Raw genomic sequence first — 17,090 nt, forward strand, 5'->3', positions numbered from 1 at the left:
CCATCACTGTTGTGTATCCAAAGAGGAGATTAACTCTACAGCACTCAAAACACTCAGTTTCTCACACAGGGCAAAAAACAGTCACAATTGTATTGTCTCCTTGCTTTGATGTGGGACTTTGAGTTTGACGGACACATAATATCATTTACAGTCAAAATCAAGGGTGGTCTTTCCCGGTGTTAACAGCTCACCCTGCTTTGTGTCCTACTGATTCCAAAAGACCCACTTTTTTCTCAGGCTGTTGCACGTTCACTGAGTGGTTTAATTGCAAGCAGACTCAAAGAGATGGATATTGGAATCATGCTGAGTAAAATATGGCTCCATCTGGATTTGATAAGGCCATAAATGAATGCCATCTGACGCTGATTTTACACTTTACACTTCAAACAATTACATTAATTCCAGGGCACCTACTATACTTTGACTGTGGAGTGAAGAGGCACTAATCATAGCGTAGGCACGTGGTTGGTAAATATGCAGTTTCATTTTTGAGAATACCTGAACCCAAAATAAAAATGATACTTTGCTAAATTTCAAAACTGAATTAACAGGAGACTCAAAAATTGAGAGTCAGTTGGCTTTATTACAGGGATGGATAGTTTGGTCCTGAGAGAAAAGGGATTGAAGCATTTCCACTTTTTAATGCCAAAACAGTTTTTACCCAATGTTTGGAAGCAACAAAAACATTTGCCAAAAGATCCACTGGAATCCCTAACCCAATAACATTTACACACACCAATAGCTCTGATCACAAGAGTTCACAAAATATGTGTCAAAACAGTCTGCAAAGGAAGCATGAATCTATAATTATATAGATGGTATAATTATGAATCAAGCACATACAATTCATGGTATAATTATGAACCTCTGCAGCTATAAGCCACTAATGGGAACTGGAAGTAAGGAGTTACTCAACACTCAGACAGCTAATTACTGTGTAGGCCTCGTTAATTGGTTATGCCCCCTGTTTAGAATGGGAGCGTGATCAGGTTGGCAGATTTATGGGGCAGTAGCACACGTACACACCATTGATGTTTTGAAGAAGCATATATTTGGGTATCTTTCAGCTGGTTTTCCCAGAATATGTCTGAGAAGAGTGTGACAGAGGGATAGACCTCATAATGCATAATCTGCCACTGTGTGTGAAACGGAGACTTTCACACATGATAAGATGAAAGAAGCAGTCATGCAGAAACAGCCAAACGATTAGCTATGTGGTAGTAAAGAAAAAAAAAAAGCATTCTGATCACCAAAGCGGCTTGGTTTTGTATGGAAACAACTGTGGCTGCATGTTTGGTTCTCATGGAAGCCACATGACAAGGAGGTCATGAGAGAGACAGCAAGCCCGGCGCTGTGTGCGATCTCACCACACTCGTTCCCCATCGCACTTTTGATGTTTTCCTCCTCAACTTTTATCATTACTCCTCGAGAGACCCCTACTCTCACTGTCAGGAAAGCAGGCGCGCGCACACACACACACACACACACACACACACACACACACACACACACACACACACACACACACTACCCCCACTCCCTCTCCATCTGAGTAGAGTCTTGGCTACTACCACCCCTCTCCAGCTACATGAAACTATTTTAACAAGCAGAGAAATCATTCCGAGGACACTTTCTTGGATCATAAAACACCAAATGATGGCTTTGGGATCATGCGCTTTTATTGATCTGCACCCTCTGATCAAATGTGTACTTCCTGGGCCAGGCCTGGTCAGCTTGGAAGAGGGGAAATGGGGGGTGGAGGATGAAGGATTTGCAGGGGGGGGGTTGAAGTCAGGGGGACGGGTGGCTCATGTGAGACTGAAATGTGATCTGGAGCCTGTGTCGCATTAGCCTTAACGGGCCGTGTGGCAGACGAACTGGCACCACAGAGCGGAGAAGACGGGCGGTGGAGGAGGAGGACTAGAAGGAAGACGAGGGAGGCAAATCGCCGGACACCCTGACGCGGGAGAAGTATGTGGAGCTAAGGCAGCAGAAAGGAATGTCATCATCCCCACTGGAAGGTTTTCTGGCACCTCCCCCCAAAAATAAGACAACAGAGAGGGAGAATGATGCTTATCCCAAATCTAAATCACCTTTGTACCCGCAGCACACACATCATCACACATCCTCTGTCAGCCTGTCATCCCACAGGGTCACGGTCAAACTGGCGCTCCCTCTCTCTGTGTGTCTTCTCTCCTGCTCTGTAATTTCCTTTTTTTTCCTGTCCTCTTTCCCGGAAAGAATGTGTCTCCTGTCGCTCCACCAGTCAGTGTCAGGGGGCTAAACAGCCCATTTTGTTGTCTGACTCAGTTACGGTGTCCCAGGGGTGCCTAAAGGATTCCAAGAATTCCAGCTTTTGCACCCACAACAGTGACGCCACCTGAGGGAATGCCATAGACATCACATCACACATTTCCTGTCCACACTCAGGATTCATCCTACAGCTGCAACATATATCCCTGTTTTATGTTTCAATGGCAATGTTTAAGATCAGGATGAAAACAAATTAATTGCACATGAAGCATGTCTCTGGGTGGAATATTTTATGAAGCATTCTTGCTGTGCAGATGCATGGCTGTGAATGGAAGAAAGAGTGATGATGACAGAGAGGATGAAGGAGCAAGAGAGGCAGAGAGAGCAACAGAGGAAAGGAGAGACAGAGCCAGAGCGAGAAGAGTGGAGGGGGTAATGACTAGGTCTGCTCAGGACAGAGGAGGCGACAGAGGGGGAAGCGTCTCCGATAGTCTCCTCGTGGCTCCTCTTTGGCGTCTGTGATCCTCGGACCCTTCACGCAATCTCCCTTATTACAAGGCTTCCCCTCTCCACACGGGCACCACTACAAAATGGAGCAATTACATTTAATTAGGCTGCAGAGGGTAGCGAGCCTGCCCCATCCCAAAACCTCAGAGAAGCGCAGACTTCAGGTAACACAACGGTCGGGGAGAACTTCAAAGAGATGCAAAATTACAGCACCATTAGTGGAGCCACCACAGAACTGCTGTGAAGCCAGGGAATCATTTGACCCAGAGAGGTAGATTCAAAGGAGTTAAAACTGAAAAGTTGAGCAGTGGAGACAAAAACATCTCACCAGCCAAAGATTAAGGGGCAGACTGAGCACTTCTCTAAACATTGTTTGTGTTGTATGGGAGACTTGAAAAATTAAGTCCTTACAATGCCTATTAGTTATCCCATTCCCCTGTAGCCTCTCTGGAAGGATGCTCTTTTCAGGCATGTCAAACATTTTGTGGTTTTATGGTTAAAAAAACAACCATAAAACCACTTTTTGTTCCAAAACAAACAGACAGGGATTAAGTGTCCTAATAAGCCATTCATGCTGTCCTAGAAAGATGATATGTGAAGCAATCATAGTTTATCTGCCTGCTGTTTGTAGCGTTGGATTTTGGCTCATACAGGACATGATGGCCCTAAAAATTTTATTGATGCTGACTCACTAGGCTTCCAACCAGAGTGGAAAATTCTGACTTAAATGCTGGTTGATCTGTTTGAGACAGACAGACTCTTGTTTAAATTCACAACATCCACACAGGTGAGCTAATACACAAAGAGATTAAGTCTGCAAATTTTCTTATTTTCAAGTTGTAATGCAGTAAGGCGATTAAAGACACTGAGTCAAGTGATGACTCAGGGCTCTTTCTCAATAAACATGACACAAATTCAAGGAAAAACCTGAATATATGAGCAGAGAAACATGATAAATACAGATGCTTCTACACTTCTACACAGGGCACAAGGGATCACTGAATGAACTGATGAGTATGAAATGTATGTAAATCATGCTACGGCCTGCGCAGTCAACATATCTCAACCCATCTGAACACTTTTCAGAGAGTTAAATGGACATGTTAAGCTAAATTAATATTTAATGTCAGTATTACTGCAGATACAGCGTAGGTTTAGTCCACTGATACTACCACAGCAACACTAGACAGATGTATATAGCAAGTATTGTGCTTTAATTATATTCCCGGCAGTAATTGTATTTACATGGTGTTATTTTCTTTATGATATGAGTGATGGTGGGAGGGTTTTCCTTCCTTCCTCTCTCATTACCAAATATGAAACTATTCCATGCAGTTGCTCTATTTAAGCTCCTTCCTTTTACTGTGATGGAGCGCAGCGATCGAGGTGAGCAGAAGGTTTGCAGTAGAGATGTTTCTGTTTGATGTGTGTTAGTGCAAAGAAGATAACTAATTTTTTTCAGTTTTTTCATACTTTCAATGATCAGCACTGGAAATTGGTTACCGAAAACACATGCACGCAACCAAACACAGCTGCTGTAGCTCCAATGTATAGACACTTTTTTTAAGAGGCCCATGCAAGTTGCTGTAGCTATGTGTGTAGAAACAACGACAGTACATATACTTAAAGTTTCTGTTACTATTCAGCTTTTGACAGTGTTCTCCAACACCACCAAAAAGCGAATGAGAGAATATTTTGAAAGATTCATGTTCAGCTCTCCAGTTGACTTTCAGAGATTTGTAGGATCAAAGCCAAATAGCACTGAAGCTGTTCTGGAGGTTTGTGGTGGCCCAGCACCTAAACAAGACATATCATTTTTTTCTTTAATTCGTCACACATCTGTGTATTATTTCACAAAGACAAAACAATAGTAGATTTCTCTTCCAGTTTCTTGCTGCTGCTCCTCCTGTCTGATTCCCCCGCCACTGAAACTTTCTTCCACACGTGTTAATGTGTCTTTTGTAGTTAACTTGCGACTCCATAAAGCAAGGGCCAGGTCTCTTTTTATTCACCACAAATTGGTCTTATGCTGCATCATGATTTACTGTCTCCGTTATAGTAATCACAACCAGATCTGTGCTCACCATAGACTAGAAGTGACTGCTGGAAACTTCGTCAGACAGTCAGTTGTACAGTCTGCTGTTGTCGCCTGTGTCACCAGTGCTCTGGGTAAGAAAGAAACGCTAGCCATATATCAGTGTCTGTGCTGATGGTTACCACAATGCTCAAATGTATCCACTAACTGGATTCAATATTTTCTTCTCTTCATGTGGTCAGGTAGAATTAGGGATTATAGTAACACTCCTTATAAAATATAGTATGGGAATCATCATAAAATAAGTAAATGGATAATTCAACTTTATAACTAAGACAAAAACTATTGGAAAACATTAAGGAATGTAACAAGCACACTGGAACATTCATATTAATGGGTCAGGAATACTATGTTCAATAAATCGGTCCCAAACAAGCCTGACAAGATAATTAAAAATATTATGTAAAGTTGTCACAGGGGGAATACTGCCTCCCTTTGATGAAATACAGGAAGTGCAGGATATTTTCACAAATTAAATGACAGTTAAAACTTCCTATGGTTGATTATGCACCATAACAGCACCACAATTCAATACAAAAAATCTCCAGCAGGATTCTACATCTAAATATAAAAAGTGACATCCTCACATCCGTTGCATGTGTGACTTTTAACTGTAAAGGCATCAGAAGGAAATGTTGATTTAAAGCTTGACTCACAGTGTATGGCAACCCTTTGAGTTCAAGACGGCATCGTGTCTCGCTCGTGCGTCCTGAGCCCAGCCTGCTGTAGTGATCGTGATGACAACATGATAAGACCAAAAGCATTCCAGTATTCATCAGCTGCTATCTGAACGAGGTCTGCCTCCACTTTAGACAGCACGGATGTCTTTAAAGAGAACTTGAACTTAAATGCAGTGTCTGATGATTGGTGCAGCCTTTAGATACAGTAAGTGATATAAATCTTTGGATAAGAGAGAGAGACACAAATAGAAGGGAAGCCAGTGAAATGAAACAAAGACGGCAGCACTATCTTGTCTCTGAATGGTTCACAGAAGGCATTGAGGATATGAGGCATGTGGTGCCCAGCTGTGTTTTGCCTGAAGCAAGACAGGTTTTCCTGGTGATGTACTATATTGCACAGTTGAGTGTTTCAATGGTGATACATTCATATATACCTATATGAAATATCATCAATTTCGTGAAGTAACCTGTAAAGAAAAACAAAAAAGGTAATGCCAGGTGCTCACAGGTAAGTTGAAAGGAAAATGTAGGCCTCAAATTAAAAATTCGAGGGGGTGAGCTTTAAGCTATTGAGCTCTGCTTTATGTCAAAGCCAACAACCAAACATCCAAACAACGTCTGGCATGTCCCTCCACACAATGTGCTCTTGAATGTAAGCAGACGTCTAACCGCCTGTACAGCTGAGAGAGCGCGGTGGCGCTCACTCATCTATGCAAGCATGTCATTGGCCACATGTGCATGGCATTAACAAAGACACAAACAAGGCAGGGGTGTACCACAACCCTATGATTAGGCTGATTTATGAAGATGTCAGAATGCACTCCACAAAAATATGATCCACTTTCCCTAAAAAGCTAAATGGATGAGCATTTAATCTAGTGGCCTTTCTTGGTGACATCAAATTGCAAATTGCTCTGAATTATGGAGGCCACAGTGATCTTTAATGTGATGGCAGAGTTTGAAAGAAAACTTACATTTGGGAGAAACTTGAATTTAAAAATAGATTTTATAAACAACAAATCACTGAGGCCTGAGAGGTCATAAAACTTCCTTATTCTCATCACTGCTGAAGTGCCCCATGGTAACATCCAGTCTTTGACAAACAGGCCTGACTGCAGCTCTCCATCACATTATCAATCAATGAAATCTACACAGACACAAAATACACTGTGGGTAGCATTGCCACAAGGCCATACTGTATCATAAATCACCACTGAGACCACCATGGTACCAAACCGCACAGGGCTTAGATTTAGGCTACTCTAATGTGAATCACTTATGCACAACCCCCCGTAAATGATTAAGAGCTGAGGTCATGAGTGACATTTTACATGTCGACAGCCTCTCTTTGCCTTTAACAGTTTTCTGGAGTTTCAGATGATATTCTGCTGCCTCACTTTGCCTGATATCTTGTGGAATTACTTTCTCTCAGCGATCCACAGTGTGTCTCACAGCTGTCCAATGCTTTCATTCCTGGAAAACTGTCATTCTGTTCGCCACATTTTGGCCACAGTCAGAGATGTGCAATTTGGTTTTGTGTCAATATACATCACTGCAGGATCATATCCAATCGTACCTCTCAACACCTCTCTCTGCTATTTCTGCCCACAGATTGTGAGAGGCGCAAACTCTGGCCCTGATTGGCCAGCTTTAACAGCCCTGCTCCCTGGGAACTCTGGACTGTATAGGTTGCATAACTCTCCCTCTCAAGCGATCTCTCTCTATTTCTTTTTCTCCCTTGTCCTCCTTTCAGTAAACACCTCTACTTTGACAGGAGTGGCAATTTTCATCTCACTGATTGAAGAGTAAAGCTGCTGCTGGTCCGCCACACAGACTCCTGCCCTGCCCTGCCTTGCTCCCTCTCTCACTTTGTACTATCAGTCATTTGAAGGAACCTCCCCCATAATCTTAATCCTTCAAGTCTCAAGGCCCCTTAAGAACTGAAGTCTGAGCCCTTAGTGTCTCCTCTGGCCTGTTTTTATTTGCTCTTGAGATACCAAGTGGCAGAAACCGAGAAATTTTAACTTATAAAAACTTCTTCAGTCACAAAGCTGTTTTTTCCAGGAGCGTGACTTTGTGCACAGATCCCCACATGCAAGCTAATAAGTATATTTAAACTCATGGACAACAAACAAAACTTCACTAACTCAAACTTTAACGAGCTGCCTCCAATAACACAAAGAACCACTTCATTTCTCTTCTCTTAATCTGCCAGTAGCCTGTCCCTTTAATAGTGCTGCTTAATTGTAATGACTGCGTCTGTTTGTCTTGGGATGAATGAGGCTCTTGGATAGAAGGGAGGCGGCAAGCCTAGACCACAGCAACTAGGCTGGGCAGTGGTGACGACTAACAGCTCATCAGTATTGGAGACGTAGGGCACCTCATCAAAGACTACATCAACTAAACTGTCCCCCCACAGATTAGAGCCACAAGTGGCCGAAGCCTCGAAGCAATGACTTAGGATAATCTTAACCTCACCAAAGCCTAAACTAATATGAAGAGAAAACACAAAACTAACCACAGATTGTGTCTAGACGGGACCTTAATCTGCTCTGATGACTTATTCTAAGAATTTGCAGATGAGGATATTGACATCACTAGTCTAATTAAGGAGGGAGATTGCATTTAGAGGCACACAAGCAAGTAAAATTTTCATATACACATAAATCAACAGCAATTTATATAAACTGCACTTTATAAAATCTGAATGAGAGAATTCACCAAATGTCAGTGCAGAGAATCCTGGCAACGACCAAAAAAAGTACAATTAAGGTTTGTAAATGGCAGACAAAAAAAGGTTTCAAGAGGTCATGAGTTTAACAGTGACACACAATAAATCAGCACTCAGCTCCTCAAGCACTTAATTTTAAAGACATGTAGCCCTAGTAGCTAAGACATTGTGTCTTGTTTTTAATCCAGACTGTGTAGAGGCTATTAAGGACGTGCCCCAGGACCCAAAAGCTCTGCGATACAGTTTAGTTTAAGACCCAGCCTCAAACATGATCAGTAAAATCTTGGAAATCAATTCTAACCTGAGCTGACCATGAGATGACTTGCAATAAAAGTCAACTGGCTTCAAATTGGAATGATTATCTACTCCAGGCAGAGTCATTAAATTAATGGAGTTGGATGCAACCTTTCAGTTCTCCAAATCAACAAGACAGCATTAGAAATATGAGGTTTAATAGTTGACAAATATATTGTTAGCCAAACTGTTAGGACCTTTGTGGACAATGGGCCTCATTCACAATATATATATTTTTTCTCTTAAAGTTGTAAGTATGACATTCGACCACTAGATGTTGCACTATAGCACCAACATCACAGACCAAAACAAACAAAGTTTGGGGGGTAGAAAGCTGAAAACTCACGAAACTCAGATCAAACTGTCAAACTAATCAGTGCTATTTCTCACCTCAAATGTTTTCAGAAACAGTTTGTGACACGACCTCCATTTTGGAAACAGACATCGAGGACATGAGGGGCTACTAAAACGAAGAAACTAAGAAAAGAGAAGTTCAGATATACAACACATCCAGAGGTAGCATGGCATTAACATAGCAAATAGTGTCATTTATTGATCCTTTAAATTTGGACACGTGTTGGCCAAGGAGTCATGTTACATGTCCAATAAATGCAACTAGTGATGGGAAGAAGTGGAATGAATACGAGTTGGCTTAAGATACCTTATTTGTTTAGATGGACAGGAGAGCAGCCACAAAATAATAATTAGCTGTGTGGATAACTCCAGGCTGTAGCATTCATTATGACATGTGATGATAACACTATGTGAGAGGAGCAAAACAACATGACTCCTTTGCATTTCCTCTACTGCCTCAGTTGAGGTCCCTGCATGATGAAAGCATCCCATAATCCCGCTGGAATGACAGTGGACAAAACGTGGATAAGAGCGGGGAGGAAATTGCAGTACAAACAGCCTGATGAGTGCCAGAGACACGGCCCAATGAATGTGGTCTGATCTGTGTTTGCACAGGACCGAAGCATCTACAGATGGAAGCTCAAAGCCTTGTGTTTGCATGTGTGTGTGTGGACCAGGTATTCCTCATGTTGTGAGGACGTAAATCTGTTTACATAGTTATGTTGTGGGGACTTGCCTCCCTTACAGGACAAAGAGCAAGTCCCCTTAATGTAAATCATTAATTTTAGGATAAAGACTTGGTTTAGACTAAGACTAGGGTTATGTTAAGGTGATGTTAAGGTTAGGATATGTTGCCAGGAAATAAATGTAAGTCAATGTAATGTCCTCTGAAGTGATGGAAACACGGCTTTGTGTGTGTTTATGTGTATGTGTGTGTGTGTGTGTGTGAGAGAGAGTGTGTGTGCGCCGCATTGAGCAAACAGTTGAGGTTAGGGTTACAGTAGTGAATGAGACCAACAGGTGATTCAAGAGAAAACAGGGATGGATTCCCATGGGATTTGTAGCCAACTTTTTTCCCCCGTTTTCCTGTTTCCTCTCATAGATCCCAGAGGTTTGATCAGAATGACTTTAACTAAGATCTGTTGAGGATTATTGACAGGCAGAGCCAGTCTCAAAAAAGCAAACATTTCTATTTTCACATGAATTGAGCAAGGCATAAGGTTTTGGATGATAATCTTTTCTTCCTCCCAGAAAGCATCTAATTGCATTGGCTGGCAAGCCCACACAGAATGGTATGCAGTTATGAATGGTGTGTTTACGCAGGTCGTTTTTATGTGAGTGTATGTTTGCTCTCATATTGCATATAATTTGCCCAATAACACTCACATCTACTATTAACTTACCACAGAGTTACTTCAGGCAGAAACACAAGGGATTAACTCTTTTTGTTCCAGTCTGGACGGCATTGAAATGTTAACAAAAACAACAACAAACCAAAAAAAAAATAGCCTGCAATTTTTCTGCTTTAGAAATTAAATTGTAGGTTTGGAATTAAGAATTCAGTTTTTGTGGAGCTGGAGTGCAGACATGCCAGGCATAATTTTAAATTGCTGTTCTTTGGACCCTACAAACACCCAGCCATTCAGTGGCTATTCAAACTGTCCCAGACGCCACAGACACAGATATTAAAAAGAAATTCTAATCCAAAATCATTGTTCGAACAGCTGTAATAGGTGGATAGTGTCTATTCCCATGCTCGCATTGTCCCTCCACACTCAGCCATTGCTAAATCAGTGGCGCCACAGCCACAGAAGCAGGTAGTAATAAGGCTCTGGATGGTGGCCCATAGATGTGTTAGCTGATGTGTTACTCAGAGGGCCCCTATGAAAAGACCCCAGGCGCCTATCCCAGTGCCTGTCTCCACAGCACTAAGCGACCATTAGGCTGGATTTAAAGGGCAAGACATTTAGGCTGCTGTCATCTTGTGTCAGTCCACCACAGGGACCGCGCCGTGGTTAAACAGGCTCGTAAATAAACACCACACGCATACAGGCAGGGAGCTGGGCTGTGGTGCTGCTGCTGCTGGTGGTGGAGCAGTCGACCGCAGGTTTGGACCAAGGCTCCTTTCAACGCCCCTCTCCCCACCCCCTGCCAGCAGCTTCATGAATTGCCAGACCTCACCTTCAGCTTCATAACTCTTCATCAGCTAGACTGACAGCTCCCCACACAGCCGCTTTGTCTTGTTCTTGCTTTCTCTTGTTCATATTTTTTTCACATTCCCACCGTGTTCATATCCCACACACAGGGATACACACTTCACATCTGTCTCACACTGTCCCCTGGCTCTGCTCAGAGGCAATACCACCACCATAGTGGTGGCGACAGCAGTGATGGAAAAACTGAGGGCTTCTTTCTGAGCAGCCCTGGGGTCCCACCACCCCTCCTCTTGCTTATTCCTCACTCTCTGTCTCTCCCCTGTCTGTCTTCTTCTGGAGTGGGGACCACACAGATGTTCCAAACCACATCCAAGCACTCTGGCTGTGATGAGCACATTTGCACACAGAGTGTAAGCTAACAATCTGCCAACAGCTAAAATGTGTCTGACTATGGCCTAGCACTAATCTTTGTCTAAGACAACGACCACTGGAACTAAAACTGAAGCTGCTTACGTAACTCTGGTAGACTTGCTGGGAGACACATCAAAAATGGCAAATTATCAAATGGAATATGGGATGAGCTGCTGCTTTGGAAACAGGGCGAACAACCTTAATAGTCCTGGGTTGCCTGTTGAAGACTCTCAACTGTCATCAAAAATAAGACCAAGCATAACACTGTTTGCAGAAAGGCTTGTGCATGAAATCGCTCAAGAAATGAATATACTGAGCAAGAAAGCCATGGATTAAGAATGTATTACAGTCAGGAACAGCTTAAATTGTGCAATTCAGTCAAACTCCACTGAATAAAGAGGAATATAATAAGAGTTACTGAATGCCACGTCCTCTTTGAGTAATCAGCCATCTTTACCAGCCTCACAGACATCAATGCAAGTATGTCTCAGCCCCTGTCATTTAAAACAGCTACTGTTTTAATGCACCAAAAACTAGTCAAACCCCTCAATTACTCTTCATGTGAATACTGTGTGTGTGTGTGTGTATGTGTCTCAGTGAGTGTGTGTGTGTGTGTGTGTGTGTGTGTGTGTGTGTGTGTGTATGTGTGTGTGTGTGTGTGAGTGTGTGGTGCGCATACTCATCTGAAGTCTGTGGTTTGGTATGGTTTGGCGGGTGTGGGAAAGTGTGGTTAGAACTACACTCACACAAATAGCGGTTTTCAGTGTGAGCAGACAGTGAAATTCTCATTTTAAGACAACAACACAGTGTGTACCTCGAGGCTCGCCAATGGCCAAACCGCACAATGTTTAAATCATTTTGGCTTAATTGCTTTTTAACAAGGCTCCCTACTGCGTTGACATTATACATTAACACTGTGGATGCTGAAAGCTTGCAGTCTGACAAGTCTGGCCACGTACAGCCGTGTCTGACTCAGAATAACACGAGAGAGGCTTTTTGTGAAAAACTGTGCTGTTATAAAATCAACAACAATGTGAGCAAAGAAAAAAGCCTAAAAAAACCCATTAAATTAAATTTGTATGCCTCAAGACCTATTAAAATAGTAGCTTCATGTCCTGGAATAATGTCGCCACTGTGTCTCTAATAGACTGAGCTGTCACTGCAGGCTTGCACTGCTGGCAGATATAGGATGAGATATGATCTGACCTTGTATCCAGCGATAGAGCCGTGCATGATACATGGTACAAACACAGGTCTACCAGTCATAAACCCCTTCATTAGGAGAGCCAGACAGTGTGGAGCATGTATTTTACTACACACCCAACATTTCGGATAGAATATAACCTTTGGGCGGGATGTCGTAGGAATGGGCTCACTGAGCAGCACTATGTGTGTGTGTTTGTGTGTCTGACCTGTCTGTCAGTTAAACCTTACTTTGGGTTATGAGTACATTTCCAAAATAACAATGTGCAGCATAGAAATTATAAAGCACTCAAAATGTACAATATATAGTTATGGAAACCTAAAAACATCTGAGATGACTCCTAAAATGGCATTAAATCTTATGGCACACGCTTTGCACACACGACGGTTGACGAAGGTATAGAAATGTCAAAACAAAACATTCAGAGACATCCTAATATCCCCGAATTAGTTTGAAAGCAGGTCCCCAGATAGCTCAGGCTGTGGTCATCGGGCGCCTATTTTGGAGAGGCACAGTCTTAAATAGCTGCAGGAAATGAGGAGATGATGATGGACTTGAATCTACCCTCTGCCTAGGCACCGCTCTCCTAAAATAGAAGTGATCTGTTGTCCTCTACATGCCAGAAAGAAGAAAATAATTGGATTGAAAGAAATGTAAACCAATTATGAGAACAGGAGCAATAACAAGTTGAACGATGTAAACAGTATAATCATGTCCACATCTATATGAAGAGAAAGTATAAATGGTCAATTAATATCATGATACTTAAAGTCATATTTATTTGGCTGCCACCAAAAGAGGCATTAAAAACAGATAAATATCAGCAACAAGACAGCAGAAATAAGAGATGTCATCTGTTTAGATCTCAGAAAGTCACTAAAATGTGACTTCAGTTCAATCAAATGACCAGTTTTAAGTATTTTCATGTTCCTATTTGGACAAAGAGAATTTTCAACATCATCATTTATACAGCATCGACTCAGTCGAGCAAAAACCCACACAAGATATAAAACCAGCACAGGGCCTCTGATGTCCCAAAAGAGTAACATACTGTACATTATTTTTAATTTCCAGTCCATCAGTACCACCTTTTTATAAGCAATTTTCATCAATTCATTTGCCCTTTCATCTCTCAGGCAGATGTCAAAACACAGACGTGAGTTTCAGGCGCCATCTTGTGGCCGTCTTTAGGCAACATCTGTGTTCACATGAGGCAAAGAATTCATCATGAATTAGTCAGTAGTAGTAGTTAAATTCTCTCAGGGCACTCTAGGCAAACATTGTCTGGTGTGGGTTTTTTGGTGTTCTGTGGTTTCTTTTTTTCTGGTTACCTTCTAATACACAATTGACATATGCCAAATATATGTAAATCTCTCCATAATTTTCTTCCTTCAAATGGATTATAGAATAAATAGCTATAAATGACAGCTAGACACTGGCAGATGTAATGATGACTAATGTTTCTGGAAGCAAATGTCACCAAGTTTCTATGTCATCACAATATTCATGATCACATCTGTGCTGACTTTCTAGTTTGTAAAATCAAAATCAAATGTGAAATATATTCTGTATGACTGATGGCTGGAATAACTGACTCAGAGATAATCAACATTTCATAACTGTAACACTTAAAAGTATAACATCACCACTCTAGAGGAGCAAAGCCAAAGGAAATATTAGTGTACTTGTGAATCCCTAGAAATGTTGTTACCAAGATTGACAGACTGAAAGAGTACATAATATAATGCAATGCCTGCATGGGAATAAGGTGAGAAGTGACTTAATGCAATTTTCCTTTAGATGTATAGTTCATGATGTTCTTGCTGGCCGTGTATCATTTCTCAGAGTGCCTCTGTGGGATTAACAGTTTTTGATGCTTCCACTGGGGTCAAGTAGGGATCTCTAAAGTTATTCTCAGTTGGCTGCTCCTACTATCCCTCCGATCAGAGTTTCGGATCCGTTGCACTCTGGAGGAAATCTAATTAGTAAGCAATGATGTGCTGAAATGTGAAGAAGCTGGGTTAAGTGTAATCTTAACAGGTGGCAGAGCTGCAGGGCAAAACTGAAAAGGTGAGAGCCAAATTGAACAGCAGGAAAATTAAGGACTTCAGAATGCCCTGAAGAGAATTCACAAAATGTTTATGAATTGGACTTAAGTGTGGTTAATCAAGTTATGGCCGATAGGGAAGCTTTGATGAATTTAACATCGATCAGGAGGCCAAAGCTCCTACAATACCATACTGTCAGCAGGATTAATGAACTCTCAAGGGCTGCAACAACAACAGAGCTCAATATGAGTCTTGGCTGTGTAGGCGTTACAGAAAAGGGCATAATAACTATATGATACACTATGTAATTTAATCTGTCACTGATAAAGCAATGAATTACAATACATACCTGTGTCTGTGCTCTTCATCTGTTCATCCCTTGATGTCCCAGTCTGATATTTGGCAACTTTAACCTACAATTTAAACTCCACAAACTAAGATGCAAAATCTACACCATGGAAACCACACCAAATGCTTCTGAATGAGATGAATAGGTACATTCAATATCTCAACAACTATTGAAAAGACTGTCAGAAACGTTTGCAGAAATTCAAAATCCCCCGAGGATGAATCAAAACTGACTCATTCATTGCTCCTAAATCATCAATGCTGGAAAAAAATCCTGATGATTCCCTGTCTTCTGTCTTCTGAGCTGGTCCCAGGTTAAGGATTAGGATCCCTTGGTTTTCATCTCAAGCTGTCATCATGTTAAAATCTCAATATGTCCAATATTGGTTTTTGAACAAATACTTGCAGAACTGATGGCATTCCCATCAGCCTCAGCTTTACTGTGTGTTCAGCAACAATTCAAAAATGTAAGCATGCTAACAGGTTAAACTAAGATGTTAAACCTTGTAAATTTTATACTTATAAAGCAAGCATTTTAGCTTGTTGGCATTACCAATAAGCTCAAAGCACTGCTATTCCTGTAAGTACAGCCTCACATAGCTGCTAGCAATACTGATGAGCCGGATGATACCATCTCCAGTTACTTCTGTTTCTTTGGGAAAACTGTCATACCAAGAGTGTGTGAAGTCTTTCCAAATACATGTAACACACCTTGGCTCTCAACATCAGTGAGGGATGTACTACAGTTGAAAAGGAAAAAAAAGCATGTTCTCGCCAAGGCAAGGAGTGAAAAAGAGGCCAGATCAGCAATAAGGAAGGCAAAGCTCCAGTTGAGGCATTTTCCAATGATTTGGCTGGTGACCTCTTCAAATGAAGCAATGTGTAACCATATGTCTACTGCTTGTTACCAGTATAATTAAAAAGCAATATTATTCAGTGATTCACTTGTAAAATTCAAATATTGTAGATAAATCTGAGAAAAGAAACATAATTTTGTGTATTTTTTTTCTGGTTCCTTTCCTTTTAATGGTTTTGAGACCCCTCAGATTAATCTTGACATGTTAATTGACATGTGTTAATTGATCTTCATTAAGTTGATAGTTGGGTATGACAGTAGTTTTCAACTGGGAAATAAAATCATAATTTGCATTGATTTAATACTATAAAAACTGTTAAAATGTATAAAAACTGCTTATTGTTTTATACCACCAAATGTACCTTAGGGAACAGAAACAGCAGTCAGGATCCTGTACTATACTTGAATGAAAAAAGACCTTCACCTAACAGTTTTGCTGTTTATTAAGGAAATTACCCCACACCAGATGGTGCATGCTTAGTATTAACAGTATGGCACAGCACCCTCTAAAGTGGCTTTACTCTAATAACCGACCAACCCCAGTCTCCCCTCCAGCATCCGGCATCTGTCCCCATGCTGGCTGCAGGGACGACTGGACCTGGTTTAATGAGTAAAAAGCCAGAGTTAACTGAATAACAAAAATAATGACACACCAGATGCATGGCATGAGCTGTAATTTCACCAATGATTGAGGACACACAAAACACACAACTCAAAGCCTTTTTGAGCTCTGCATTATAAAATGTATGGTAATATGACATTTTCCCCTCACCTAATACTTACAATACTTCTCAAATATTAAAAAGTGTGCGATCTCTAATTGTATGACTGAAGTAGTGAATTGATTATTTTGGAGTCAGGTTTCAGAGGAAACGAAGATTCATGTCCTCCAGGTCTGTGCATGCAATAAGCAATGGTGACTGATAGGTATTATGAGGAGTTTCCTCCTGCCTCCGTTGGGGATTTGTGATAATCTCCTTTAGAATGAGTCATGGGTAGATTACCATATTGCCTGCTGAAGGCCAGGATATCCTATATAGGCTATGCTAATAGGTGAAACTCAGGAGGCTCGCCGGTGGACTTGAAATGAGAACAGTGCTTACCTGTACCTGGGAAACACGTTCCTGGGAGGGTGGAAATGGTATTAATGTAT

Source organism: Scomber japonicus, chromosome 14 (genome assembly GCF_027409825.1).
Source record: "Scomber japonicus isolate fScoJap1 chromosome 14, fScoJap1.pri, whole genome shotgun sequence".
NCBI classification, from domain to species: Eukaryota; Metazoa; Chordata; class Actinopteri; order Scombriformes; family Scombridae; genus Scomber; species Scomber japonicus.